Source organism: Scyliorhinus torazame, chromosome 30 (assembly GCF_047496885.1).
Source record: "Scyliorhinus torazame isolate Kashiwa2021f chromosome 30, sScyTor2.1, whole genome shotgun sequence".
Lineage (NCBI taxonomy): Eukaryota > Metazoa > Chordata > Chondrichthyes > Carcharhiniformes > Scyliorhinidae > Scyliorhinus > Scyliorhinus torazame.
The window spans coordinates 21,218,107-21,245,984 of NC_092736.1; positions in this window are offsets into that span (position 1 = coordinate 21,218,107).

Below are 27,878 nucleotides of genomic sequence, written 5' to 3' on the forward strand. Positions count from 1 at the left end.
AAGCGGGCAGGATAATCAAAGACCCCTCCCACCCGGCTTACTCACTCTTCCAACTTCTTCCATCGGGCAGGAGATACAGAAGTCTGAGAACATGCACGAACAGACTCAAAAACAGCTTCTTCCCGCTGTTACCAGGGCCGGGATTCACCCCTACCCGGCGGGGCGGGGGGGTCCCGGCGGGCTGGAGTGGCGGGAACCACTCCGGCGTCGGGCCGCCCCAAAGGTGTGGATTTCTCTGCACCTTTAGGGTCCAAGCCCTCACCTTGAGGGGCTAGGCCCGTGCCGGAGTGGTTGGCGCACTGCCGGGAAAGGCCTCTGGCGCCACGGCAGCCGGGGCCGAAAGGGCTTTGCCGGCCGGCGGAAGTCCGCGCATGCGCGGGAGCGACAGCGGCTGCTGACTTCATCCCTGCACATGCACGGGGGGGGGGGGGGGGGGGGGGTGTCTCTCCCGCGTTGGCCATGGTGAAGGCTGTGGCCGAGGCGGAAGGAAAAGAATGCCCCATGGGGGCACCCCCCGGGGCCACATCGCCGCGCGCCCCCCCCCCCCCAGGACCCCGGAGCCCGCCCGCGCCACCTAGTCCTGCCGGTAAGAGAGGTGGTTTGATTCTCGCCGGGGGACTGGCATTCCAGCGGCGGGACTTTGGCCCATCGTGGGCCGGGGAATCGCCGGGGGGTGGGGGGGCCCCGCCGAATATCCGGTGCCGGAGAATTCGGCAACCAGCGGGGGCAGGATTCACGCCAGCCCCCGGCGATTCACCGACCCGGTGGGGCGGTCGGAGAATCCCGCCCCAGACTCCTAAACGACCATCCTATGGACTCACCTGATCTTATGGACTGAATGATCTCTCCACACATCTTCTCCACCGAGTAGTGCTACATTCCGTATGCTTCAATCAATGTCTATGTCTATGTATTTAGAATCATAGAAATTACAGTGCAGAAGGAGGCCATTCGGTCCATCGAGTCTACACCGGCCCTTGAAAAGAGCACCGTACTTGGGCCCACGCCTCCACCCCATCCCCGCAACCCAGTAACCCCTATAACATTTTGGACACTAAGGGGCAATTTATCACGGCCAATCCACCTAACCTGCACATCTTTGGACTGTGGGAGGAAGCCGGAGCACCCGGAGGAAACCCACGCAGACACGGGGAGAGCGTGCAGACTCCGCACAGACACTCAAGGCTGGAATTGAACCCAGGACCCTGGCGCTGAGAGGCAGCAGTGCTAACCACTGTGCTAGCTTTGGTATTAATCTAGTAAAACTTCTTTGAACTGTTTCTAATGCATTTGCATCTTTCCTCAAATAGGAAGACCAGGATTGTACACAATGCTCCAGATGTGGCCTCACTAATACCCTAATAACCTGAGTGCTCTATCAGAGAGCATGGCATAAGAAGTCGTCACACATTGAAAAACCAGGGCCAAAGGTTTCCAGCTGCTCCCACTGGTGGGAACTTTGTTGCTGCCGACGGCGAATCACTTTCGTATGTAGGTGACCTCTATTTCTCGGATGTTACTGAATAACCTTTCCAAATGTGTTTTTTCCTCTCATGTTCAGGGAGTTTGGAGAATCGCTGTCTTCACAGCACGGTAGCACAGTGGTTAGCACAGTTGCTTCACAGCTCCAGGGTCCCAGGTTCGATTCCCGGCTTGGGTCGCTGTCTGTGCGGAGTCTGTACGTTCTCCCCGTGTCTGCGTGGGTTTCCTTCGGGCGCTCCGGTTTCCTCCCACAGTCTAAAGATGTGCGGGTTAAGTGGATTCACCATTGTCATGTGAGAGTACGTTTAAGAAATGGGTGTTTACTGCTGATGACAGAGAGTGGGTGGAGCTGGGCTGTCTTCATCCCTGCACATGCACGGGGGGGGGGGTGTCTCTCCCGCGTTGGCCATGGTGAAGGCTGTGGCCGAGGCGGAAGGAAAAGAGTGCCCCCACGGCACAGGCCCGCCCGTGGATCAGTGGGCCCCGATCGCGGGCCAGGCCACTGTCCCCCCCAGGACCCCGGAGCCCGCCCGCGCCACCTAGTCCTGCCGGTAAGAGATGTGGTTTGATTCTCGCCGGGGGACTGGCATTCCAATTTCTCGTGAATTTTCACAGAATTTACAGTGCAGAAGGAGGCCATTCAGCCCATCGAGTCTGCACCGGCTCTTGGAAAGAGCACCCGACCCAAGGTCAACACCTCCACCCTATCCCCATAACCCAGTCACCCCACCCAACAGGAAGGGCAATTTTGGACACTAAGGGCAATTTAGCATAGCCGATCCACCTAACCTGCACATCTTTGGACTGTGGGAGGAAACCGGAGCACCCGGAGGAAACCCACGCAGACACGGGGAGAAGGTGCAGACTCCGCACAGTGACCCAAGCCGGAATCGAACCTGGGACCCTGGAGCTGTGAAGCAATTGTGTTATCCGCAATGCTACCGTGCTGCCCATCGCTATACTAATGGCGATGAGGATAGAATGGAGTTGTCATCGTGTAACCTGCCCGGCTGAGCCGCCTCCCTGAAGATTATTTTGGACAGGGGTGCGGAGATTGTAAGGTGCTTTTTTTTATTCGTGGCCGTGTTCATGGGACTTGGGTATCGCAGGCTACGCCAGCATTTATTGCCCATCCCTAATTGCCCTTGAGGGGCAGTTAAGAGCCAACCACGTTGCTGTGGGTCTGGAGTCACACGTAGGCCAGACCGGGTAAGGACGGCAGATTTCCTTCCCTCAACCAGATGGGTTTTTATGACAATCCACAACGGTTTCATGGACAGCATTAGACGTTTAATTCCAGATTTTCATTGAATTCAAATTGCACCATCTGCAGTGACGGGATTGGAACCCGGGACCCCAGAGTACTCTGGGTCTCTGGATTACTAGTCCAGTGACAATACCATCGCCTCCCCTCCTATGTGTATCAGCAGACCAGACGAAATCCCAACAATGTTTTAATTTGTAAACCTTGAGAAAAGGATACTTCACCCCCAGGAGCGATTCCACTGACAAATATTGTTTTTTCACGATTAAGACAAACTTTATTCCTGCCTGCGTGGGTCTCACAACCCAAAGATGTGCAGAGTAGATGCATTAGTCACGCTAAATTGCCTCTTAATTGGAACAATTGAGATTGACACTCAGGAGGCTGACAAACTGCAAGCGCCTCTACGCAATTCACTCCCCCCACGCACACCATCCCAGCGGCAAGACGCGCGGCCCCGAGGTTCACCGATGCGGGACTCGAGACCCTGCTGGACGCCGCGGAGGAGGGGTGGGTGACCCTTGTGGGAAGGAGGCTGCCAGCCGCCGCGGTTCACCAGGCCCGGAACGCAGGTGGCCAGCGCCATGGGCAACACCGTCCGGACTGGCTAACAGTGGCGGAAAGAACTGGACAACCTCCTCAGGTGGCCAGGAAACAAAGAAACAAAGATCAATACAGCACAGGCACAGGCCCCTCAGACTTCCAAGCCTGCACCACTTACGTGTCCTATCTAAACCAACCGCCTGTATCCTTCTACACCCCGTCTGTTCATGTGTCTATCGAGATAAGTCTTAAAGGTCGCTAATGTATCTGCCTCAGTAGGCAGTACTGTACCCCTGGCACTAACCCCATAACCCCACCGCCCCCCCAACCCAGAGGGTGAACGACCCCCACCCTGCACCACATGTCGGCTCCCATACCGGCCACCATGGCCGGGTGCATCCGTCAGACTGCTTTGAGGAGGTGACCAAGCATGTGGATGAAGGTAAAGCAGTGGATGTAGTGTACATGGATTTTAATAAGGCATTTGATAAAGTTCCCCATGGTAGGCTTCTGCACAAAGTAAGGAGGCATGGGATAGTGGGAAATTTGGCCAGTTGGATAACAAACTGGCTAACCGATAGAAGTCAGAGAGTGGTGGTGGATGGCAAATATTCAGCCTGGATCCCAGTTACCAGTGGTGTACCGCAGGGATCAGTTCTGGGTCCTCTGCTGTTTGTGATTTTCATTAATGACTTGGATGAGGGAGTTGAAGGGTGGGTCAGTAAATTTGCAGACGATACGAAGATTGGTGGAGTTGTGGATAGTAAGGAGGGCTGTTGTCGGCTGCAAAGAGACATAGATAGGATGCAGAGCTGGGCTGAGAAGTGGCAGATGGAGTTTAACCCTGAAAAGTGTGAGATTGTCCATTTTGGAAGGACAAATATGAATGCAGAATACAGGGTTAACGGTAGAGTTCTTGGCATTGTGGAGGAGCAGAGAGACCTTGGGGTCTATGTTCATACATCTTTGAAAGTTGCCACTCAAGTGGATAGAGCTGTGAAGAAGGCCTGTGGTGTGCTCGCGTTCATTAACAGAGGAATTGAATTTAAGAGCCGTGAGGTGATGATGCAGCTGTACAAAACTTTGGTAAGGCCACATTTGGAGTATTGTGTACAGTTCTGGTCGCCTCATTTTAGGAAGGATGTGGAAGCTCTGGAAAAGGTGCAAAGAAGATTTACCAGGATGTTGCCTGGAATGGAGAGTAGGTCTTACGAGGAAAGGTTAAGGGTGCTAGGCCTTTTCTCATTAGAGCGGAGAAGGATGAGGGGCGACTTGATGGAGGTTTATAAGATGATCAGGGGAATAGATAGAGTAGACAGTCAGAGACTTTTTCCCCAGGTGGAACACACCATTACAAGGGGACATAAATTTAAGGTGAAAGGTGGAAGATATAGGAGGGATATCAGAGGTAGGTTCTTTACCCAGAGAGTAATGGGGGCATGGAATGCACTGCCTGTGGAAGTAGTTGAGTCGGAAACATTAGGGACCTTCAAGCAGCTGTTGGATAGGTACATGGAATACGGGAAAATGATATAGTGTAGATTTATTTGTTCTTAAGGGCAGCACGGTAGCATTGTGGATAGCACAATTGCTTCACAGCTCCAGGGTCCCAGGTTCAATTCCTGCTGGGTCATTGCCTGTGCGGAGTCTGCACGTCCTCCCCGTGTCTGCGTGGGTTTCCTCCGGGTGCTCCGGTTTCCTCCCACAGTCCAAAGATGTGCGGGTTAGGTGAATTGGCCAATGATAAATTGCCCTTAATGTCCAAATTGCCCTTGGTGTTGGGCGGAGGTGTTGAGTTTGGGTAGGGTGCTCTTTCCAAGAGCTGGTGCAGACTCAAAGGGCCGAATGGCCTCCTTCTGCACTGTAAATTCAATGATAATCTATGATTAATCTAGGACAAAGGTTCGGCACAACATCGTGGGCCGAAGGGCCTGTTCTGTGCTGTATTTTCTATGTTCTATGTTCTCGCCGCGGCAGAGCAACGGGCCCTGGACCTGGCCGGCGGGCCTCAAGGAAGGGCAGTCGCTGGGGTGGAGGTCGGCATTGGTCGAGGAAGTGAGACACGGCCGAGTTGCGGTTTCCCCATGGCACGTGTGTCACCCGCCCCCCCCACCACCCCCACAACACCCTGACACCCACACCACCGCCGCACGCCCGCCCAACGCCCCCCGCAACCCGCACTCCCCCACCCTCCCCCGGCCCGCAATGTATCTTGTCTTGTGTCTTGCAGGTGGTGGGGCGGGCCGATGGGCCTCGAGCTTCTGGAACGGACAGTCCCATCAATTGTGGAGATGCAGTCACAGAGCCAGGGACTACATGAGGGGTTGTCGGCGAACATCCAGTACCTGCAGGGGCAGTTGGAGGAGCCCAACCATGTGCAGGAGCCGGAGGTGGTGCCAACCATGCGTGCCAACCAGGCCAACACCGCATGGGTGCCAACCAGGCCAACACCGCATGGGTGCCATCCACGGTGGAGGCCTTGGGGGCGAAGGTTTTCAGCCATGGATCAGCGTCTCCAAGGCCTGGGGCAATCTGTGCAGGCGGTGCTGAGGCCCAGGGCAGAGATGCCCTCTCACAGGCAGCCATGTGCCAGAGCCACCTGGACATTGCAGCAGCGCTCCTGAGCGTGGCCCAGTCACAGCCGGCCATGGCTGAGAGCGTCGGCGGCATGGCCCAGGCGCTGGCCAACGTGGCACAGGCACAGAGGGAGATGGCACAGTCACTGGTTGATGTGGCACAGACCCTCAGGGTGGTGGCACAGTCGCCGATGGTCCACTCCCTGTGCTCCATGACAGCGAGCATGCAGACCCTGGGAGAGACACGAGCGGGCCCCCAGGACGGGCAGTGCCAGGTGGCGGGGGAGGTTCAATGGATGGCTGAGCTCGCACCCCCATCCCATGGAGTACCCCGGGGACCATTGGGCACCCCAAGGGAGGAGGAGGTGATGGGCCCGTACCGATGACTACCGCAGGGGAGGTGCCGGAACACCGCAGCACCTCGAACCTCGCTCCACCCCTCCTATCCCTGGCGCATCACATGGGCAGCAGGCAGAACAAGGTGGCACCACACCATCCGGGCCATCCAAGCAGCAGCCGGACCCATCCAGGCCGGGCCGCCCCAGAAGACGCCCGCCAAAGGGGACCCAGATCGCAGGGCAGGAATCACAGCAGGCCACCTCCACTCCTGCTGTACTGTCTGGGGAACCATCTAGACACAGTGTCAGGGCCCGTAAGGCCAGAAAATTAGACAGCAATTAAGTTGGCACGGGTGCAGGGCACAGTTTAGTGATAGGGGCTCGGGCACAAATCTGTGGATATGTTTTTGCATTAAACACCTGTTCACACAACCTGCCTCTATGGTCTGTCAAAGAACAAAGAACAAAGAAATGTACAGCACAGGAACAGGCCCTTCGGCCCTCCAAGCCTGTGCCGACCATACTGCCCGACTAAACTAAAATCTTCTACACTTCCTGGGTCCGTATCCCTCTATTCCCATCCTATTCATGTATTATCACTATCGTCCCTGCTTCCACCACCTCCTCCGGCAGCGAGTTCCAGGCACCCACTACCCTCTGTGTAAAAAACTTGCCTCGTACATCTACTCTAAACCTTGCCCCTCGCACCTTAAATCTATGCCCCCTAGTAATTGACCCCTCTACCCTGGGGAAAAGCCTCTGACTATCCACTCTGTCTATGCCCCTCATAATTTTGTAGACCTCTATCAGGTCGTCTCTCAACCTCCGTCGTTCCAGTGAGAACAAACCAAGTTTATTCAACCGCTCCTCATAGCTAATGCCCTCCATACCAGCCAACATCCTGGTAAATCTCTTCTGCATCCTCTCTAAAGCCTCCACATCCTTCTGGTAGTGTGGCGACCAGAATTGAACACTATACTCCAAGTGTGGCCTAACTAAGGTTCTATACAGCTGCAACATGACTTGCCAATTCTTATACTCAATGCCCCGGCCAATGAAGGCAAGCATGCCGTATGCCTTCTTGACTACCTTCTCCACCTGTGTTGCCCCTTTCAATGACCTGTGGACCTGTACACCTGGATCTCTCTGACTTTGAATACTCTTGAGGGTTCTACCATTCACTGTATATTCCCTACCTGCATTAGACCTTCCAAAATGCATTACCTCACATTTGTCCGGATTAAACTCCATCTGCCATCTCTCCGCCCAAGTCTCCAAACAATCTAAATCCTGCTGTATCCTCCGACAGTCCTCATCGCTATCCGCAATTCCACCAACCTTTGTGTCGTCTGCAAACTTACTAAACATGGAGGGTTGGCCCTGGCGCACACATTGTGCAGCCTCCCGTGCCTGTCCAGGCCCCACGTGCTGGGCCGGAGAATCGCCGTAACCGCGCCACGCCGCCCCGACGACGGCGCGCGATTCTCCGAGGTGTGGGGAGTCAGCCGCCGCGTTTGGCGCGGCCAGGACGCGGGCCGCCGATTCGCCGGCCTTGATGGGCCGAGCGGAAATGGCAGAGTCCCGCCGGCGCCGTTCACACCTGCCCGCAGCCGGCGGGAACTCTGCGCGAAGGGTCGGGGGCGGCCTGTGGGGCGGGGAAAAGCGCTCCTTCACCGGGGGGGTGGGGGGGGGCCTCAGATGGGGTCTGGCCCACGATCGGGGCCCACCGACCGGCGGGCCGTCCTCTCCAGCCTCGGCCCTACTTTATTACGTGGACGGCCCCTGAACCCCTACGCCATGTTGCGTCAGGGCCGGCGCGCTGAGGAAGTCCCCCGCGCATGCGCGGTTTGTCGCGGCACCCATTTGGCGCCGGGAAGGAAGGCTGGAGCGGCGTGAACCAGAATCGATAGTCCCCGCGCCCGTTTCGCGCAGTCGAGAAACATGACGGCGTTCACAACGGCGCAAACACCCTGGGCGTCATTCTCCGCCGGCGGGAGTCTCCGTTCTGCCGGCACCCGGGGGTTTCCCGACGGCGTGGGGCTGCCCCACAATGGGAAACCCCATTGACCGGCCGGTGTTACGGAGACTCCCGCCGGCCGGTCGGCGCAGAAATGTGGCGGGGCGGGTAGGAGAATTTCGCCCCAGGTCTCCATTTCAGAGAATGCCGCCCCTGGTGCCATCTGCAGGTGCCCATAGGGGTACATGCATCCCTTTGATCACCCTCTGGACACGGGCATCTCAGTGCCACCCATACGGCCGGTGGCATCCTGCAGAACCAGGGGCCAAGGTGGGTGGTCCCTGGTGTGCGGCAGTGGCGGCCCGTGCCTGGACACCGTCCCAGCCCCCTGGGGGATCACCTCGCCCCCCCCCCCCCCCCCCCCCGGTCCTGGCAGGCCGCCACCCCAGCAAGCCCGGTCAGTGTCTGGACTGGCAGCCCACAGTCGCCCCTCCCCGTGCTCCCGCCTCCTCTCTCCCCCTCATCAGCTGCGGCGCCCGTTTCCCCATTTTTAAACGCACAAGTGAACCGCGCCGGTGGGAATACCCCGCAGCGGAGGCGGAGTATCGCGGAAACCCCGGAGAATAACGGGTCAGGGCCACAATGATATGCGAACGGCATTTACTGTACGTGTGGAGTGGAATGCATTGACGTCGCTTCTCACGGTGACGGAGAATTGCAATTTGGCGTGAACCTGGCGCCCGCCACGATTTCGGCGTCAATACTGATTCTCCGCCCAATCACCTGACGGAGAATCCAGCCCCAGGGGCGTCATTCTCCGACCCCCCGCCGGGTTGGAGAATCGCCGGGGGCTGCCGTGAATCCCGCCCCCGCCGGTTGCCGAAGTCTCCGGCACCGGATATTCGGCAGGGGCGGGAATCGGGCCGCGCCGGTTGGCGGGCCCCCCCCCGCTCGATTCTCCGGCCCGGATGGGCCGAAGTCCCGCCGATAAATTGCCTGTCCCGCCGGCGTGGATTAAACCACCTTTTGAACGGCGGGACAAGGCAGCGTGGGCGGGCTCCGGGGTCCTGGGGGGGGGGGGGGCGTGGGGCGATCTGGCCCCGGGGGGTGCCCCCACGGTGGCCTGGCCCACGATCGGGGCCCACCGATCCGCGGGCGGGCCTGTGCCGTGGGGACACTCTTTCCCTTCCGCCTCCGCCACGGTCTCCACCACGGTGGAGGCGGAAGAGACTCCCTCCACTGCGCATGCGTGGGAAACTGTCAGCGGCCGCTGACGCTCCCGCGCATGCGCTGCCCGGGGATGTCATTTCCGCGCCAGCTGGCGGGGCAACAAAGGCCGTTTCCGCCAGCTGGCGGGGCGGAAATTCCTCCGGCGTCGGCCTAGCCCCTCAATGTTGGGGCTAGGCCCCCAAAGATGCGGAGCATTGCTCACCTTTGGGGCGGTGCGATGCCCGTCTGATTGGCGCCGTTTCGGGAGAATTTCGCCCCTGATCTTTTTTACAGCGTTTTCTGCTTTGATTGTAAAACCCCATGAAGAGGCACTAACAGAGGATTGTTCAAAGGTGAGAACAGGGAATTAATTGTGCTACCTTACGCATTCCCTTTACTCTGGCCTAAAGCACAGAAAGAATGTTTGCAGTGCATGAGCGTCATGCCTGAACCCAGTTCTTCTTTTGTGCTTGATCCCAGGGTAAAAATAGCAGTGATTGCGTCTGGGAGAGGATGAGCAAAGCATGAGCTATGCGAGGAACTCGAGGGAGCATCGAGTGGGAAACGGAACTACAAATCAGAAATTTGGAATGTGTGTCAGATCATTTCAAGGAACTTGGGCAGAAAATTGGGGCTGTCATTGACCTTTTGTGGATTGGCTTTGGTGGCGATTAGCACTGTCATGGAAGCGGCTCAGGGTGAAGCTTCAACAGACGTTAACCCAAAGGCCCTTTTGGGCAGAGCACACACGAATAGATGAATGAGCACCGTTAGTAAAGGAGTATTGCAATTTTCTTTTTCTTTAGTACAGCTGAGAGTCTGCCCTCCCTTACAAGAGTTGCTCACAAACAATTTGTCCCCTTTCCAAACAAATGGGGCTGGATTCTGCATTGCCCGGCGCCGATACCGTAATCGGTGATCGGGCGGCGAGTTTTGGCGCTGGCTTTCGGGTTTATGCCCCGTCGAAACCGGCATCAAGGTGCCGCACGCTGTTAGAATGCCGTTGGCGTGTCATCGGAAAGCCCTCCCCCAATCCTCCGCCCCCGATGAGCCGAGTTCCCGGCCGCGCTGGTGGGAACCCGGCATGGCGGCCGCGAACTATGTGCAGCGCCGACACAGTCGGCCGAGAGCCGTGCCGCTGGCCGGGGGAGGGCTTCCGCGAGGGCTGGGGGGACTGGTAGGGGGTAGCCAGGGGATGACCAGGGGTTGTCTAGCGGGGCCGTATTTGGCAAGCCAGATCCGCGCACGGCCGCGCCATGTTGTCCAGCGCAACCGCTGCGGGCCGCCGACGTGCGCATGCGTGGCCACGGACCCGGCCATTCTCCGGCCAGGAGCTTTCCCCGGTGCCGCTGCTAGTCCCTCACCGGTCCCGGAATCAGTGAGGATTCGGTGCTGATTTTAGCATCGTAAAATGCCATTGTAGGTAATGGAGGGACTATTATTTGGACAAGTTTTTTTTTTTGAAACAGTATTTTTATTAAGACATGAATGCTAGACTAGGGGGGGGTAGTGGTCATGTCATTGGACTAGCAATCCAGAAACCTCGGCTAATGCATTGGGAGCGGGGCACAAATCCCCACTATGGCAGCTGGTAGAATTTAAATTCAATTCATTAAAATCAGGAATTGAAGGCCCGTCTCACTCATGGTGACCATGAATTTAACGTCATGAATGTCCTTGAGGGAAGGAAATCTGCCGTCCTTACCTGGTCTGGCCTACGTGTGACTCCAGACCCACAGCAACGTGGTTGGCTCTTAAAATGCCCTCTGAAATGGCCTCGAGAGCCACCCACGTCGAGGGCAATCAGCCGCAAATGCTGGGTTTGCCAGCTGTGCCCACATCTGATGATAGAATATAGAAAGAAGGCTCTGTTATGATGTGAGTTAAGATGTCCAGAGCACTCTGTGCACCAACCCCTCACAATCACTTAAAGTCCCCTTCCAAAGGTGAAAAGTTTTAGCCGACTTTTAACTCCTACGTTTATTTTTTTAATTGTTAACTACTTAAGACCAGAAGACATAGGAGCAGAATTAGGCCACTCGGCCCATCGAGTCTGCTCTGCCATTCAATCATGGCTGATATTTTCTCATCCCCATTCTCCTGCCTTCTCCCCATAACCCCTGATCCCCTTATTGATCAAAAACCTATCTAATTCTGTCTTAAAGACACTCAGTGATTTGGCCTCCACAGCGTTCTGCGGCAAAGAGTTCCACAGATTCACCACCCTCTGGCTGAAGAAATTCCTCCTCATCTCAGTTCTAAAGGATCGTCCCTTCAGTCTGAGGTTGTGCCCTCTGGTTCTAGTTTTTCCAACAAGTGGAAACATCCTCTCCACGTCCACTCTATCCAGGCCTCGCAGTATCCTGTCAGTCTCAATAAGATCCCCCCTCATCCTTCTAAACTCCAACGAGTACAGACCCAGAGTCCTCAAACCGTTCCTCATACGACAAGTTCTTCATTCCAGGGATCATTCTTGTGAACCTCCTCTGGACCCTTTCCAAGGCCAGCACATCCTTCCTTAGATACGGGGCCCAAAACCTATGTCCCCCTAAAACTTACAAATTGTTCATCTGTACTATTTGAATAAGAACTTTAAGGTCATTGGCGAAGCGGTTGAAGATAGTTGGGCTTCGTCAATGGAGTCTACGCAGATGGATAATGCATCGCTGATTCCCGTAACTTGTTTGCCAGGGTCTGGGAAAATGAAAACCTATCCAATATCCTGGGTGGGAGTTTTGCTAGAGCTCTTCGGGAGGGTTTAAACGAGTTTGGCAGGGGGATGGGAACCAGAGCTATGGATTAGAGGATAGGGTAGCTGTTGAACAGGCAGAAATAGTATGCAACGAGTCTGTGAGGAAGGATAGACAGTTGATAGGGCAAAGTTGCACTCAGTGGAATGGGTTAAAGTGTGCCTGTTTCAATGCAAGGAGCGTCAGAAATAAGGGAGATGAACTTAGAGCATGGATCAGTACTTGGAACTACGATGTTGTGGCCATTGCGGAGACATGGATTTCACAGGGGCAGGAATGGTTGTTAGATGTACCAGGGTTTAGATGTTTTATGAAGAATAAGGAGGGAGGTAAAAGAGGAGAGGGAGTGGCACTGTTAATTAGGGAGTGCAACACAGTTGCAGAAAAGGAGGTTGTTGAGGAGGATTTGGCTATTGAGTCAGTATGGGTGGAAGTCAGAAACAAGAAAGGAGCAGTCACTTTATTGGGAGTTTTCTATAGACCCCCCAATAGCAGCAGAGAGATGGAGGAACAGATTGGGCGGCAGATCTTGGAAAGGTGCAGAAGTAACAAAGTTGTGATGGGTGACTTCAACTTCCCTAATATTGACTGGAACCTCCTTAGTGCAAATGGTTTGGATGGAGCAGTTTTTGTCAGGTGTGTCAGGAAGGATTCCTGACTCAATATGTAGATAGGCACCTGGGAGGCCATATTGGACTTGGTGCTTGGCAACAAATCAGGCCAGGTGTCAGATGTCTCGGTGGGAGAGCATTTCGGTGACAGCGACCACAATTCCTTGGCCTTTATCATAGTCATGGAGAGGGATAGGAACAGACAGTATGGGAAGGTATTTAATTGGGGGAGGTGAAATTATACTGCTATTAGACAGGAGCTGAGGAGCATAAAGTGGGAACAGTTGTTCTTGGGGAAATGTACAACAGTAATGTGGGGGTTGTTTAAGGAGCACTTGCTGCGAATGCTGGATAGTTTTGTCCCACTGAGACGAGGAAGGAATGGTAAGGTGAAGGAGCCTTGGATGACAAGAGAAGTGGAGCTTCTAGTCAAGAGGAAGAAGGAAGCTTATGTAAGGTTGAGGAAGCAATGATCTGGCATGGCTCTAGAGGGTGACAAGGTAGCCAGGAAGGAACTCAAAAATGGACTTAGGAGAACTAGAAAGGGGCATTAAAAAGCCCTGGCGGGAAGAATTAGGGAAAACCCCAAGGCATTCTACACTTATGTGAGAAATAAGAGGATGATCAGAGTGAGAGTAGGGCCGATCAGGGATAGTGGAGGGAACTTGTGCCTAGAGTCTGAGGAGATGGGGGAGGCCCTAAATGAATATTTTGCTTCCGCATTCACCAGAGAGAGGGACCTTGTTGCTCATGAGAACAGTGTGAACCAGGTTAATAGACTCAAACAGGTTGATATTAAGAAGGAGGATGTGCTGGAAAATTTGAAAAACATCAGGATAGATAAGTCCCCTGAGCCTGACGGGATATATCCAAGGTTATTAGGGAAGCGAGGGAGGAGATTTCTGCGCCGTTGGTGATGATCTTTGCGTCTTCACTCTCCACTAGAGCAGTATCGGATGATTGGAGGGAGGTGAATGTTGTTCCCCTGTTCAAGAAAGGGAATAGGGAAATCCCTGGGAATTACAGACCAGTCTGTCTTACGTCTGTGGTGAACAAAATATTGGAAAGGATTCTGAGAGGTAGGATTTATGATTACTTAGAAAAACATAGTTTAATGAAAGAGAGTCAGCATGACTTTGTGAGGAGCAGGTCATGACTCACAAGCCTCATTGAATTCTTTGAGGATGTGAAGAGACACATTGATGAAGGTCTGGCAGTGGATGTGGTGTATATGGACTTCAGTAAGGCATTTGATATGGTTCCACATGGGAGGCTCATTCAGAAAGTTAGGAGGCATGGGATAGAGGGATATTTGGCTGTCTGGATACAGAATTGGCTGCCGAAAGAAGACAGCGAGTGGTAGTGGATGGAAAGTATTCCGCCTGGAGGTCGGTGACCAGTGGTGTCCTGCAAGGATCTGTTCTGGGACCTCTGCTCTTTATGGTTCTTATGAATGACTTGGATGAAGAAGTGGAAGGGTGGGTTAGTAAGTTTGCTGATGACACGAAGGTTGGTGGAGTTGTAAATAATGTTGAGGGCTGTTGCAGGTTACAACAGGACATTGACAGGAGGGTCGGTGCAGACTGGATGGGCCGAATGGACTCCTTCTGCACCGTAGGAATTCTATGTTTCTAAATTGATGAAGGAATTAAAGTAATTGGTCAGAAAACCATGCAGGAAATACCGATATCCAATTAAAAATAAACGAGGTGAACAAATATCTCAGACTGAAACTATTGTTGTAACATTCCTCTTTCCACTGCGTCCTGACACGTAGGTAAAAAAGTTCCTTTGACGTAGAGTGTAAATGCCAAAAGAAATAATGTTTTTCGTGATATGAATTATGAGTACTATGGTGATGCAGAAATATGAGGAAATAAAAGTAACATTGAACAAATATTTGCACCTTGAAATAAAGATTGATTGTAACAAGTGTGAGGCATCTCAGTCTGCAGCCGGAAGACAATTCCAATGGGCCATTATAATCGAGAGGCGATTGGAGCCAATATCGAACAGCATTATAAAAGCAAAGTACTGCCTATGCTGGAGAATCTGAAAAGAAAAGGAACACTAATGGTGGAAATACTCTGCAAATGGTCAGCATCTGTGGTGAGAGAAACAGAATTAACCGCTTCAGTTTGGGTGGATCTTTCATCGGATCTGAATCTTTCTCCATAGATGCTTCCTGACCTGCAGAGCATTCACAGCATTTTGTGTTCTCATGTCCAACAAAATAGTGCAAGTTATTCCCACTGTCAGTGAAATGCTAAACGGGGAGTGCGCTGATAGTTTAAGAGTTGCGTAAGGGTCCTTCATGTTCATTCCCTCATTCCCTTTCCTTTTATTTTACTGTCATGTGAGAGTACCTTTAAGAAATGGGGGTTTACTACTGCAGTGATGTCAGAGAGTGGGTGGAGCTGGGCTGTCTGTCAGCTTTTTACATTTGTTTTAGGCTGTTTGCTGCAGGGTGTGTTTTAGTTTCGTTTTCAGTGTTGGAGCTGAAGCCAGACAGAGCAGGTGTACTGTTGATCTCTCTGCCATGAAAAGACTATCTCTTGATCATTTGGTGAATTTGGAATTATAAATGTTCTCAGTAGTGAATGTAAACCTGATGTGCTTCTGTTAAAAGATGTTTCTTTTGTCTTCTGGATATTGTTTGAGAAGTTATTAAGGATTACTTAGTGTTGTATTCTTTGGGGGTTGTATTTGAATTGATGGTTGCTAAGATGTTCACTATGTTTTAAAAAGGTTAACTTGAGTTCATAGAATAAACCTTGTTTTGCTTTAAAAAATACGTTTTCCATTTCTGCTGTACCACACCTGTAGAGTGGGCCGTGTGCTCCCCATACCACAATCTATTAAAAGTTGTGGGTCAGGTGAATCCATGATACACTTTGGGGTTCTCTAAACCCTGGCCCATAACATTACCGTTATCATTTTTGATCCCTGGGTTAATTAATGCATGGCTGATGCAGGACAATGTGGATGAATGTGAGGTTATCCGCTTTGGTAGCAAAGTAGGAAGGCAGATTATTGTGTGAATGGGTGTAAATTGAGAGAGGTGGATACTCAGCGAGACCTTGGTGTCCTCGTGCATCAGTCGCTGATAGTAACCTCGCAGGTACAGCAGGCAGTAAAGAAGGCAAATAAAATAATAATCTTTATTATTGTCACAAGTAGGCTTACATTAATACTGCAATGAAGTTACTGTGAAAATCCCCTAGTCGCCACATTCTGGTGCCTGTTCGGGTACACAGAGGGAGAATTCAGAATGTCCAATTCACCTAACAAGCACATCTTTCGGGACTTGTGGGAGGAAACCGGACCGCCCGGAGGAAACCCACGCAGACACGGGGAGAACGTGCAGACTCCGCGCAGACAGTGACCCAAGCCGGGAATCAAACTAGGGACCCTGGCGCTGTGAAGCAACAGTGCTAACGTGCCACCCAAAGTTGGTCTTCACAGCGAGAGGATATGAGTATAGGAATAGGGATGTTTTACTGCAATTGTATCGGGCATTGTGAGGCCACACCTGGAGTATTGTGGGCAGTTTTGGTGTCCTTATCTGAGGAAGGATGTTCTTGCCATGGAGGGAGCGCAGCGAAGGTTTACCAGACTGATTCCTGGGATGGCGGGACTGTCATATGAGGAGCGACTAAGTCGGTTAGGATTATATTCATTGGAGTTTAGAAGAGTGGGAGGGGATCTCATAGAAACTCACAAAATTCTCACAGGATTAGACAGGGTCGATTCAGAAAGAATGTTCCTGATTGTGGGGGAGTCCAGAACTAGGGGTCTTTTGGACAAGATGTTACGATGAGACATCCCTCAGGTGGAGATTCCGTGGTGACCAAATAACAACACGGGAATTCTCCCGGACCAATATTTATCCCTCAGCCCCCATCGCTAGTAGTTTTTCTCAAAGACTCACATTTACATCGCCCTTTTTGGACCTGAGTATGTCTAAAAATGCTTTGCAGACAAAGAAAAAACTCTTGAGGAGTAGTCAATCTGTGCACAAGCTCGCAAGGTGATAGCAATAATAATCTCTTTTATTTTTGCTCTTTTCTGTTCGTGTGTTATCGGAGGCATCGTCTGAGAAAACCCATCACAGAAAGTCAATGCGCTCTTTGCTGCCTTTAAGAATTGAGCCCATGCCATTGCGTTATTTCAGTTTTGTGCTGTTGTCGATGACTCCCGCCCGTCAAACCTCACGGGTTTTGCCACAACTCCAGCTGGGGGGCTGCGATACGAAACCCGCAAGCACGGAGAACTGGAATAGATTATCCTGCAACAGGACCAAAAGATGCTGGGAATACTCAGCGGTCTGGCTTAAACAGAGTTAACAGGTGCGATTTTCCAGCCTTTCCCGCTGGCAAGATCATCCGCCAAAGGTGCCCCCCCCCCCCCCCCCCCCCCGCCACTCTCCCCACTCGGATCCTGTGCGGAAGGTTCCGCGACCCACGTCAAACGACGTTGACATTGACTGGGACTGGAAAATCCCACCCAATGTTTCAGGCCCGATGACCATTTGTCGGAACTGTTCTGAGAATAAAGACATTTGGAGGAACCCCGATGCTGACAGCGAGGTCATTATAGGCCTTGCGGCTTTTCAGGGATGGTCATTTCAAGCATGCGGCTGGTGAATTGTAAACATATCGTGTTTGTTTGGAGATGAGTGAACTAGGTCCCTGAAAGTGGAGTTCAGACGTCACAGGTTCAGCGTCTCCGATTTATATAGATTAACTTGTTGAACTAGCAAATGCGACAACAGCTCCAGAAATTGCTCTGCCACACATTACTGAGCTCCAACTTTCTTAAGATATCATCACACAGCAGCTACCTCCCGACAATTGGGGTGTGGATCCGATAAAATGACTTGTCGGTTTACATTGGTAATTGACACCTTGGCATGTATAACCTTTATTTGCTGACATCTGTTCTTTGTCTGCATTGATTATCTGACGTAAGTGAAATCGGCAGCACGGTAGCACAGTGGTTAGCACTGTTGCTTCACAGCTCCAGGGTCCCAGGTCGATTCCCGGCTTGGGTCACTGTAGAACATAGAACATAGAACAATACAGCGCAGTACAGGCCCTTCGGCCCACGATGTTGCACCGAAACAAAAGCCATCTAACCTACACTATGCCATTATCATCCATATGTTTATCCAATAAACTTTTAAATGCCCTCAATGTTGGCGAGTTCACTACTGTAGCAGGTAGGGCATTCCACGGCCTCACTACTCTTTGCGTAAAGAACCTACCTCTGACCTCTGTCCTATATCTATTACCCCTCAGTTTAAAGTTATGTCCCCTCGTGCCAGCCATATCCATCCACGGGAGAAGGCTCTCACTGTCCACCCTATCCAACCCCCTGATCATTTTGTATGCCTCTATTAAGTCTCCTCTTAACCTTCTTCTCTCCAACGAAAACAACCTCAAGTCCATCAGCCTTTCCTCATAAGATTTTCCCTCCATACCAGGCAACATCCTGGTAAATCTCCTCTGCACCCGCTCCAAAGCCTCCACGTCCTTCCTATAATGCGGTGACCAGAACTGTACGCAATACTCCAAATGCGGCCGTACCAGAGTTCTGTACAGCTGCAACATGACCTCCCGACTCCGGAACTCAATCCCTCTACCAATAAAGGCCAACACTCCATAGGCCTTCTTCACAACCCTATCAACCTGGGTGGCAACTTTCAGGGATCTATGTACATGGACACCTAGATCCCTCTGCTCATCCACACTTTCAAGAACTTTACCATTAGCCAAATATTCCGCATTCCTGTTATTCCTTCCAAAGTGAATCACCTCACATTTCTCTACATTAAACTCCATTTGCCACCTCTCAGCCCAGCTCTGCAGCTTATCTATATCCCTCTGTAGCCTGCTACATCCTTCCACACTATCGACAACACCACCGACTTTAGTATCGTCTGCAAATTTACTCACCCACCCTTCTGCGCCTTCCTCTAGGTCATTGATAAAAATGACAAACAGCAACGGCCCCAGAACAGATCCTTGTGGTACTCCACTTGTGACTGTACTCCATTCTGAACATTTCCCATCAACCTCTGTCTTCTTTCAGCTAGCCAATTTCTGATCCACATCTCTAAATCACCCTCAATCCCCAGCCTCCGTATTTTTTGCAATAGCCTACCGTGGGGAACCTTATCAAACGCTTTGCTGAAATCCATATACACCACATCAACTGCTCTACCCTCGTCTACCTGTTCAGTCACCTTCTCAAAGAACTCAATAAGGTTTGTGAGGCATGACCTACCCTTCACAAAGCCATGCTGACTATCCCTGATCATATTATTCCTATCTAGATGATTATAAATCTTGTCTCTTATAATCCCCTCCAAGACTTTACCCACTACAGACGTGAGGCTCACCGGTCTATAGTTGCCGGGGTTGTCTCTGCTCCTCTTTTTGAACAAAGGGACCACATTTGCTGTCCTCCAGTCCTCTGGCACTATTCCTGTAGCCAATGATGACATAAAAATCAAAGCCAAAGGTCCAGCAATCTCTTCCCTGGCCTCCCAGAGAATCCTAGGATAAATCCCATCAGGTCCCGGGGACTTATCTATTTTCAGCCTGTCCAGAATTGCCAACACCTCTTCCCTACGTACCTCAATGCCATCTATTCTATTAGCCTGGGGCTCAGCATTCTCCTCCACAACATTATCTTTTTCCTGAGTGAATACTGACGAAAAATATTCATTTAGTATCTCGCCTATCTCTTCAGACTCCACACACAATTTCCCATCCCTGTCCTTGACTGGTCCTACTCTTTCCCTCGTCATTCGCTTATTCCTGACATACCTATAGAAAGCTTTTGGGTTTTCCTTGATCCTTCCTGCCAAATACTTCTCATGTCCCCTCCTTGCTCGTCTTAGCTCTCTCTTTAGATCCTTCCTCGCTACCTTGTAACTATCCATCGCCCCAACCGAAACTTCACACTTCATCTTCACATAGGCCTCCTTCTTCCTCTTAACAAGAGATTCCACTTCCTTGGTAAACCACGGTTCCCTCGCTCGACGCCTTCCTCCCTGTCTGACCGGTACATACTTATCAAGAACACGCAGTAGCTGATCCTTGAACAAGCCCCACTTATCCAGTGTGCCCAACACTTGCAGCCTACTTCTCCACCTTATCCCCCCCAAGTCACGTCTAATGGCATCATAATTGCCCTTCCCCCAGCTATAACTCTTGCCCTGCGGTGTATACTTATCCCTTTCCATCATTAACGTAAACGTCACCGAATTGTGGTCACTGTCCCCAAAGTGCTCTCCTACCTCCAAATCCAACACCTGGCCTGGTTCATTACCCAAAACCAAATCCAACGTGGCCTCGCCTCTTGTTGGCCTGTCAACATATTGTTTCAGGAAACCCTCCTGCACACACTGTACAAAAAACGACCCATCTATTGTACTCGAACTATATCTTTTCCAGTCAATATTTGGAAAGTTAAAGTCTCCCATAATAACTACCCTGTTACTTTCGCTCATATCCAGAATCATCTTCGCCATCCTTTCCTCTACATCCCTAGAACTATTAGGAGGCCTATAAAAAACTCCCAACAGGGTGACCTCTCCTTTCCTGTTTCTAACTTCAGCCCATACTACCTCGGAAGAAGAGTCCCCATCTAGCATCCTCTCCGCCACCGTAATACTGCTCTTGACTAGCAGCGCCACACCTCCCCCTCTTTTGCCTCCTTCTCTGAGCTTACTAAAACACCTAAACCCCGGAACCTGCAACATCCATTCCTGTCCCTGCTCTATCCATGTCTCCGAAATGGCCACAACATCGAAGTCCCAGGTACCAACCCATGCTGCCAGTTCCCCTACCTTGTTTCGTATACTCCTGGCATTGAAGTAGACACACTTCAAACCACCTACCTGAACACTGGCCCCCTCCTGCGACGTCAAATCTGTGCTCCTGACCTCTATACTCTCATTCTCCCTTACCCTACAACTACAATCCAGGTTCCCATGCCCCTGCTGCATTAGTTTAAACCTGTCTGTGCGGAGTCTGCACGTTCCCCCCCGTGTCTGTGTGGGTTTCCTCCGGGTGCTCCGGTTTCCTCCCACAAGCCCTGAAAGACGTGCTGTTAGGTGAATTGGACATTCTGAATTCTCCCTCGGTGTGCCCGAACAGGCGCCGGAGTGTGGCGACTTTTTCACGGTGTTAATGTAAGCCTACTTGAGACAATAACAAAGATTATTATCATCATCACTCACCTGATGAAGGAGCTGCGCTCCGAAAGCTAGTGATTCCAAATAAACCTGTTGGACTGTAACCTGGTGTTGTAAGACTACTTCCTGAACTCCCAGTCCACCGCCAGCATCTTCGCATCATTATTATTACTATTATTATTGAATACCAGCTGAACTGAATTGGTAACATGTAGAACTCTGTATCAGTAAGGTTCTTGGTCCAAGTTCCGCTGTCTCTTTGAGAACAAAATCCAAACTGACACATTGGGTGGGGGGAGGGGGATTTGAACCCAACTCTCCACAAGATCAGGCGGAATGCTGATGCTCCACCCGCCCAAAATTTCTCTGACTTCAACGGAAGGGTAATCAGGCGGGGGTGTAACACAACACTGAACCCAATCCCGACACCCTGAAGGGTAGGTTAAGATTTCTCCCTATACAATAAAATCAGCATTCCATGTGACCTTGTGGGCTTCTGTGGCAGAGCCGGCCCCTTTAAGGGCTCAGGATCTATCGCGGCGGGACACACACACACACACACACACGCGAACCCCGACCAATCGGGAGAAAGCGCGGGGTCTTGGCGGCAGGGGTCCGGCCGCTGTGGACCCCGGAGGCCAGAGAGTTAAGACTTAAGTATTGTTGCTCACTGCCTGCACATACCTATCTTTGCCTGTTGTTAATTATCACTCTTGTCCATTACTGGAACTCTTTGGCGTATTGTCTCGAGCATCCACAGCTTCCTATCCAGCCAGTTAGATTACAATATCGTCCATTGATTCATTCAAATGCAAAATGCATAGATTTATTTCAGCAAGTTATATTTTAATGATACAGTTTTTAATTATATTATTGGATGCTTAATTGCATTCAACTGATGGCATTAACTGGGGATTCACTGCGTTCCGATATAAAGACTTGCATTTATACAGCAGCTTTCACAACCACCAGATATCTCAAAGCACTTTACTGTGTCCTGTACACAAGAAACAGGACAAATCCAACCCAACCAATTACTGCCTCATCAGTCTACTCTCCATCATCAGCAAAGTGATGGAAGGAATCATCAACAGTGCTATGGAGCAGCACTTACTCAGCACCTTCCAAACCCACGACCACTACCATCTAAAAGGGCAAGAGCAGCAGATACCTGGGAACCCCACCACCTGGAGGTTCCCCTCCAAGTCACTCACCGCCCTGACTTGGAAATATATCGGCCGTTCCTTCACTGTCGCTGGGTCAACATTCTGGGGCTCCCCAGCAGCGCGGTGGGTGCACCTACACCTCAAGGACTGCAGCGGTTCAAGAAGGCAACTCACCACCACCTTCCGAAGGGCAACTAGGGATGGGCAATAAATGCTGGCCTTACCAGCGACTCCCTTACCAGCATTTACAATGCTGTAAATGAATTAAAAATCAAACTCGCCAATGATGTACTTTTGAACTGCAGTAACAGTTGGAGGAAATGTAGAAACTAGAGGCACATAAGCAAACTCCCACAAATAGCAATGACCACATGTTTCTGTGATGTTGGTTGAAGGATACGGGGGATAACTCCCCCTACTCGAAATACCGCCATGAGACCATGTACACCCACCGGGGAAGGCAGGAGGGGGCTTCAGTTTAATGTTTCACCCAAAAGGCAGTACCCCCAACAGAGAATCACACCCTCAGGTATGTAATGCAGTGTGTCAGTGTTCATTTTTTTGCACTCACGACCTCTGGATAGGAATAGACTGAAACCATGGGTGTTGGATTTGGAGGCGCACGCTTGTAATATGTGTCTCTGTAAATAAAAGCTTACACACGAGTTTCTTCCAATTGATGTACGGGATGTGGGCATTGCTGGTTAGGCTAGCATTGACTGCCCATCCCTACTTGCCCTTGAGAAGGTAGTGGGTGAGCTATCTTTTTGAACCACTGCTGACCATGTGGTGTAGGTACACCCACAGTGCGTAGGGAGGGAGTCCCAGGATCTTGACCCAGTGCATTCCCTCACACTCCTAACTGGTGGCCTGTAGATGTTGGACAGTCTTTGGTGAGCCAGGAGTTAAGTTGCATCGCGGCACAAATTCCCAGCTTCTGACTTGCTCTTGGAGCCACAACTGGTTGGCCCAGTTGCATGTCTAGTCAATGGTAACCCTCAGAGGATGTGAATGACAGGGGATTCTGCAATGGTCATATTGTTGAATGCCTAGGGGAGATGGTTCGATTCTCTTTTGTAGGCTACGACCATTGCTTGGTACCTCACTGAGGCACAAATGTTTAATTGCCAGTCACTTAACCCAAACCTGGATTTTATTCAGGTCTTACTGACTATGGCCCAAACTGCTTTAGCATCTGAACAGTTGCAAATAGTGCTCAATCATCAGTGAACATTTTCACTCCTGACCCTACGTTGGATGCAAGGCCATTAATGGGGCAGTGGAGGATGGTTGGGCCTAGGACACTACCCTGAGGAACTTCTACCGTGATGTCCTGGGGCTAAGATGTTTAGACTCCAGCAATTAATCATCTTCCTTTGTGCGAGGTATGACAACGAGTGAAACCACAATGAAATACCCTATGGGTATAGAATCATAGAATTTACAGTGCAGAAGGAGGCCATTCGGCCCATCGAGTCTGCACCAGCTCTTGGAAAGAGCACTCTACCCAAGCCCACACCTCCACCCTATCCCCATAACCCAGTTACCCCACCCAACACTAAGGGCAATTTTGGACACTAAGGGGCAATTTATCATGGCCAATCCACCTAACCTGCACATCTTTGGACTGTGGGAGGAAACCGGAGCACCCGGAGGAAACCCACGCACACACGGGGAGAACGTGCAGACTCCGCACAGACAGTCACTTGGGTCACCCAAGCCGGGAATTGAACCTGGGACCCTGGAGCTGTGAAGCAATTGTGCTAACCACTATGCTATCGTGCATATATGGCGTTCTGTAAATGAAAGTTCTTTCATTCTTAATTTCATACAGTCATAGAATCATAGAATTTACATTCGGCCCATCGAGTCTGCACCGGCCCTTGGAAAGAGCACCCTACCGAAGCCCATACCTCCACCCTATGACAGTGCGGAAGGATGTTACAAGTTACAGAGGGACATAGATAAGCTGCAGCGCTGGGCTGAGAGGTGGAAAATGGAATTTAATGCAGAAAAGTGTGAGGTGATTCATTTTGGAAGGAATAACAGGAAGACAGCGTACTGGGCTAATGGTAAGATTCTTGGTAGTGTGGATGAGCAGAGATCTCGGTGTCCATGTACATAGATCCCTGAAAGTTGCCACCCAGGTTGAGAGGGTTGTTAAGAAGGCGTACGGTGTGTTAGCTTTTATTGGTAGAGGGATTGAGTTTCGGAGCCATGAGGTCATGTTGCAGCTGTACAAAACTCTGGTGCGGCCGCATTTGGAGTATTGCGTGCAATTCTGGTCGCCGCATTATAGGAAGGATGTGGAAGCATTGGAAAGGGTGCAGAGGAGATTTACCAGAATGTTGCCTGGTATGGAGGGAAGATCTTATGAGGGAAGGCTGAGGGACTTGAGGCTGTTTTCGTTAGAGAGAAGAAGATTAAGAGGTGACTTAATTGAGGCATACAAGATGATCAGAGGATTGGATAGGGTGGACAGTGAGAGCCTTTTTCCTTGGATGGTGATGTCTAGCACGAGGGGACATACCTTTAAATGGAGGGGAGATAGATATAGGATGGATGTCAGAGGTAGGTTCTTTACTCAGAGAGTAGTAAGGGCGTGGAATGCCCTGCCTGCAACAATAGTGGACTAAGGGCATTCAAATGGTCATTGGATAGACATATGGACGATAAGGGAATAGTGTAGATGGGCTTTAGAGTGGTTTCACAGGTCAGCGCAACATCGAGGGCTGAAGGGCCTATACTGCGCTGTAATGTTCTATGTTCTATGTTCTATCCCCTAACCCAGTAACCCTACCTAACCTTTTTTGGGCAATTTAGCATGGCCAATCCACCTAACCCGCACATCTTTGGACTGTGGGAGGAAACTGGAGGATCCGGAGGAAACCCATCTCCCCTGTTTGAAAACCTTTTAGATTTCTCAGTCAACATTCCTTTGGAATATTGGAGCAGAAATAAGCCATTCTTCCCCTCAAGACTTTTCTGTCATTCAGTTACCTCATGGACGATGTGTATCGTAATTCCACTTGCATGTTTTGGTCCAATCACCCGTACCACCCTTAGCCTGACATTCTCTGACCAATGCAAATATTCCATGGGGACCATGAGTCTGGGATGTATCTCATGGAGCTCAAAAGAGGAGCTCCAAGGACACGGTGGTGTAGTGGAATTATCATTGGACTAGCAATCCAGAGGCACAGGGTACTAATGTTCTGGGGACCTGGCTTCGAATAAAACATCTGGAATTAGAAGTCTACTGATGACCGTGAAACTAATATCGATTGTTGTTAAAAAGCCATCAGGCTCACTAATGCCCTTTAGGGAAGGAAATCTGCCGTCCTTACCCGGTCTGGCCTACTTGTGAGACCCACAGCAATACGGTTGACTCTTAAAGGGCCTGGCAAGTCACTCAGCTGTATCCAACCGCTACACAGAAAAGGCAAAGGAATGAAACCGGGCGGACCACCTGGCATCAACCCGGGCACCGGAAATGCCAATGGCAAACACAGTCCTGTCGACTCTGCAAAGTCCTCCTTACTAACATCTGGGGAGGGCAAGGCTGGACCTCATGAAGTCTCATGGCACCAGGCCAAATATGGGCAAGGAACCCTCCTGCTGCTAACAATGCATCCCTGAACCATGTGAACACCACTTGGAGGAAGCACTGAGGGTGGCAAGGGTGCAAAATGGACTCTGGCTGGGGACTCCCATGTCCATCACTAAGAGTGGCTCGGTTGTGCCAACACAGACTGAGCTGGTCAGGTCCTAATACATAGAACGAGCAGACTGGGACTGTGGCAGGCGGTGAGGGAACCAGAAAAGGGGAAAAACATGCTTGATCTCATCCTCACCAACCTGCCTGCCGCAGATGCATCTGTCCATGACAGTATCGGTAGGAGTGACCACCGCACGGTCCTTGTGGAAACAAAGTCCCATCCTCACTTTGAGGATATCCTCCATCGTGCTGTGTGGCACTGCCAGCGTGCTAAATGGGATAGACTTGGAACAGATCTAGCAACTCAAGACTGGGTACCCATGAGTCGCTGTGGGCCATCAGTAGCAGTAATATTTACTCAACCACAATCTGTAATCTCATGGCCTGGCATATCCCCCACTGTACCATTACCACCCGGCCAAGGGATCAACCCTAGTTCCAATATGACTGCAGGTGGGCATGCCAGGAACAATATCAAGTGAGGCGTTAACTTGGTGAAGCTCCAACGCAAGATTACTTGCGTGCCAAACAACATAAGCAACAAGTGAGAGACAGAGCTACGTAATTCCTCAACCATCAGGTCAGATCTAAGCTCTGCAGTCCTGCCACATCCAGCTGTGAATGGTGGTGGACATTTAAACAACTCACTGGAGGAGGAGGCTCCACAAATATCCCCATCCTCAATGATGGAGGAGCCCACAACAATCTTCAGCCGGAAGTGCCGAGTGGATGATCCGTCTCGGCCTCCTCAGGAGCTCACCAGCATCACAGATGTCAGTCTTCAGCCAGTTCAATTCACTCCACTTGACATCAAGAATCAATTGAAGGCACTGGATACTGGAAAGGCTATGGGCCCTAACAATATTCCAGCAATGGTACTGAAGACTTGTCGCCAGAACATGCTCCACCCCGAGCCCAGGTAGATCCTGTACATAAGGAAGAGGACAAATCCAACCCGGCCAATTACTGTCCCATCAGTCGACTGTGAAAATTGATGGAAGTGGTCATCAACAGTGCTATCAAATGCCAATTACTCAGAAATAACGGGCGGGATTCTCCGACCCCCCGCCGGGTCGGTGAATCCCGCCCCCGCCGACTGCCGAATTCTCAGGCGCCGGGGTTTGGCAGGGGCGGGAATCGTGCCGCGCCGGTCGTCGGCCGCTGGTAGCGCCCTCCCGGTGATTCTCCGGCCCGCGATGGGCCTAGTGGCCGCCCGTTTTCGGACAGTCCCGCCGGCGTATATTACACCGGGTATTTGCTGGCGGGACCTGGCTGCGCGAGGGGCTCCGGGGTCCTGGGGGGGGGGGGGGCGCGGAGACAACTGGCCCCGGGTTGTGCCCCCACGATGACCTGGCCCGCGATCGGGGCCCACCAGTCCGCGGGCGGGCCTGTGCCGTGGGGGCACTCTATTCCGCATCGGCCGCTGTGGTCCTCCGCGATGGCCGACATGGAGAAGAACCCCCCCCGCGCATGCGCTGGGATTACGCCGCGCATGCGCCAACTCGTGCTGGCCGGCTGAGGCCCTTCGGCGCCGGTTGGCATGGCGCCAAGCCCCTTCCCCGCCGGCTGGCGCTGCGCAAACCACTCTGGGCCGGCCGAGCCCCTGAGGGTGCGGAGGACCTCCTCAGCGCCAGGACCCCCCGCCCCGCCGGGTAGGGGAGATCCTGCCCAACCTGTCTACTGACGGTGAGTTTGGGCCCCGCCAGGGTCACTCAGCTCCTGACCTTGGTTCAAAAACGGACAGAAGAGCTGGACTCCAGAGATGAGGTGAGAGTGACTGCCCATTGACATCAAGGTAGCATTTGACCTAACGTGGCGTCAAGGAGCCCTAGCTAAACTGGAGTCAATGGGAATCCAGGGGTGGGGAGAGGAACTCTCCACTGGTTGGAGTCATACTTAGCCGAAAGGAAGATGATTGTGGTGGGTGGGTGTCAATCATCTCAGCTCCAGGACATCACTGCGGGAGTTCCTCAGGCCAGTGTCCTAGGCCCAACCACCTTCAGCTGCTTCATCAATGACCCTTGCAGGTAAATTGATGTCACACGACTGGTTTCAGTT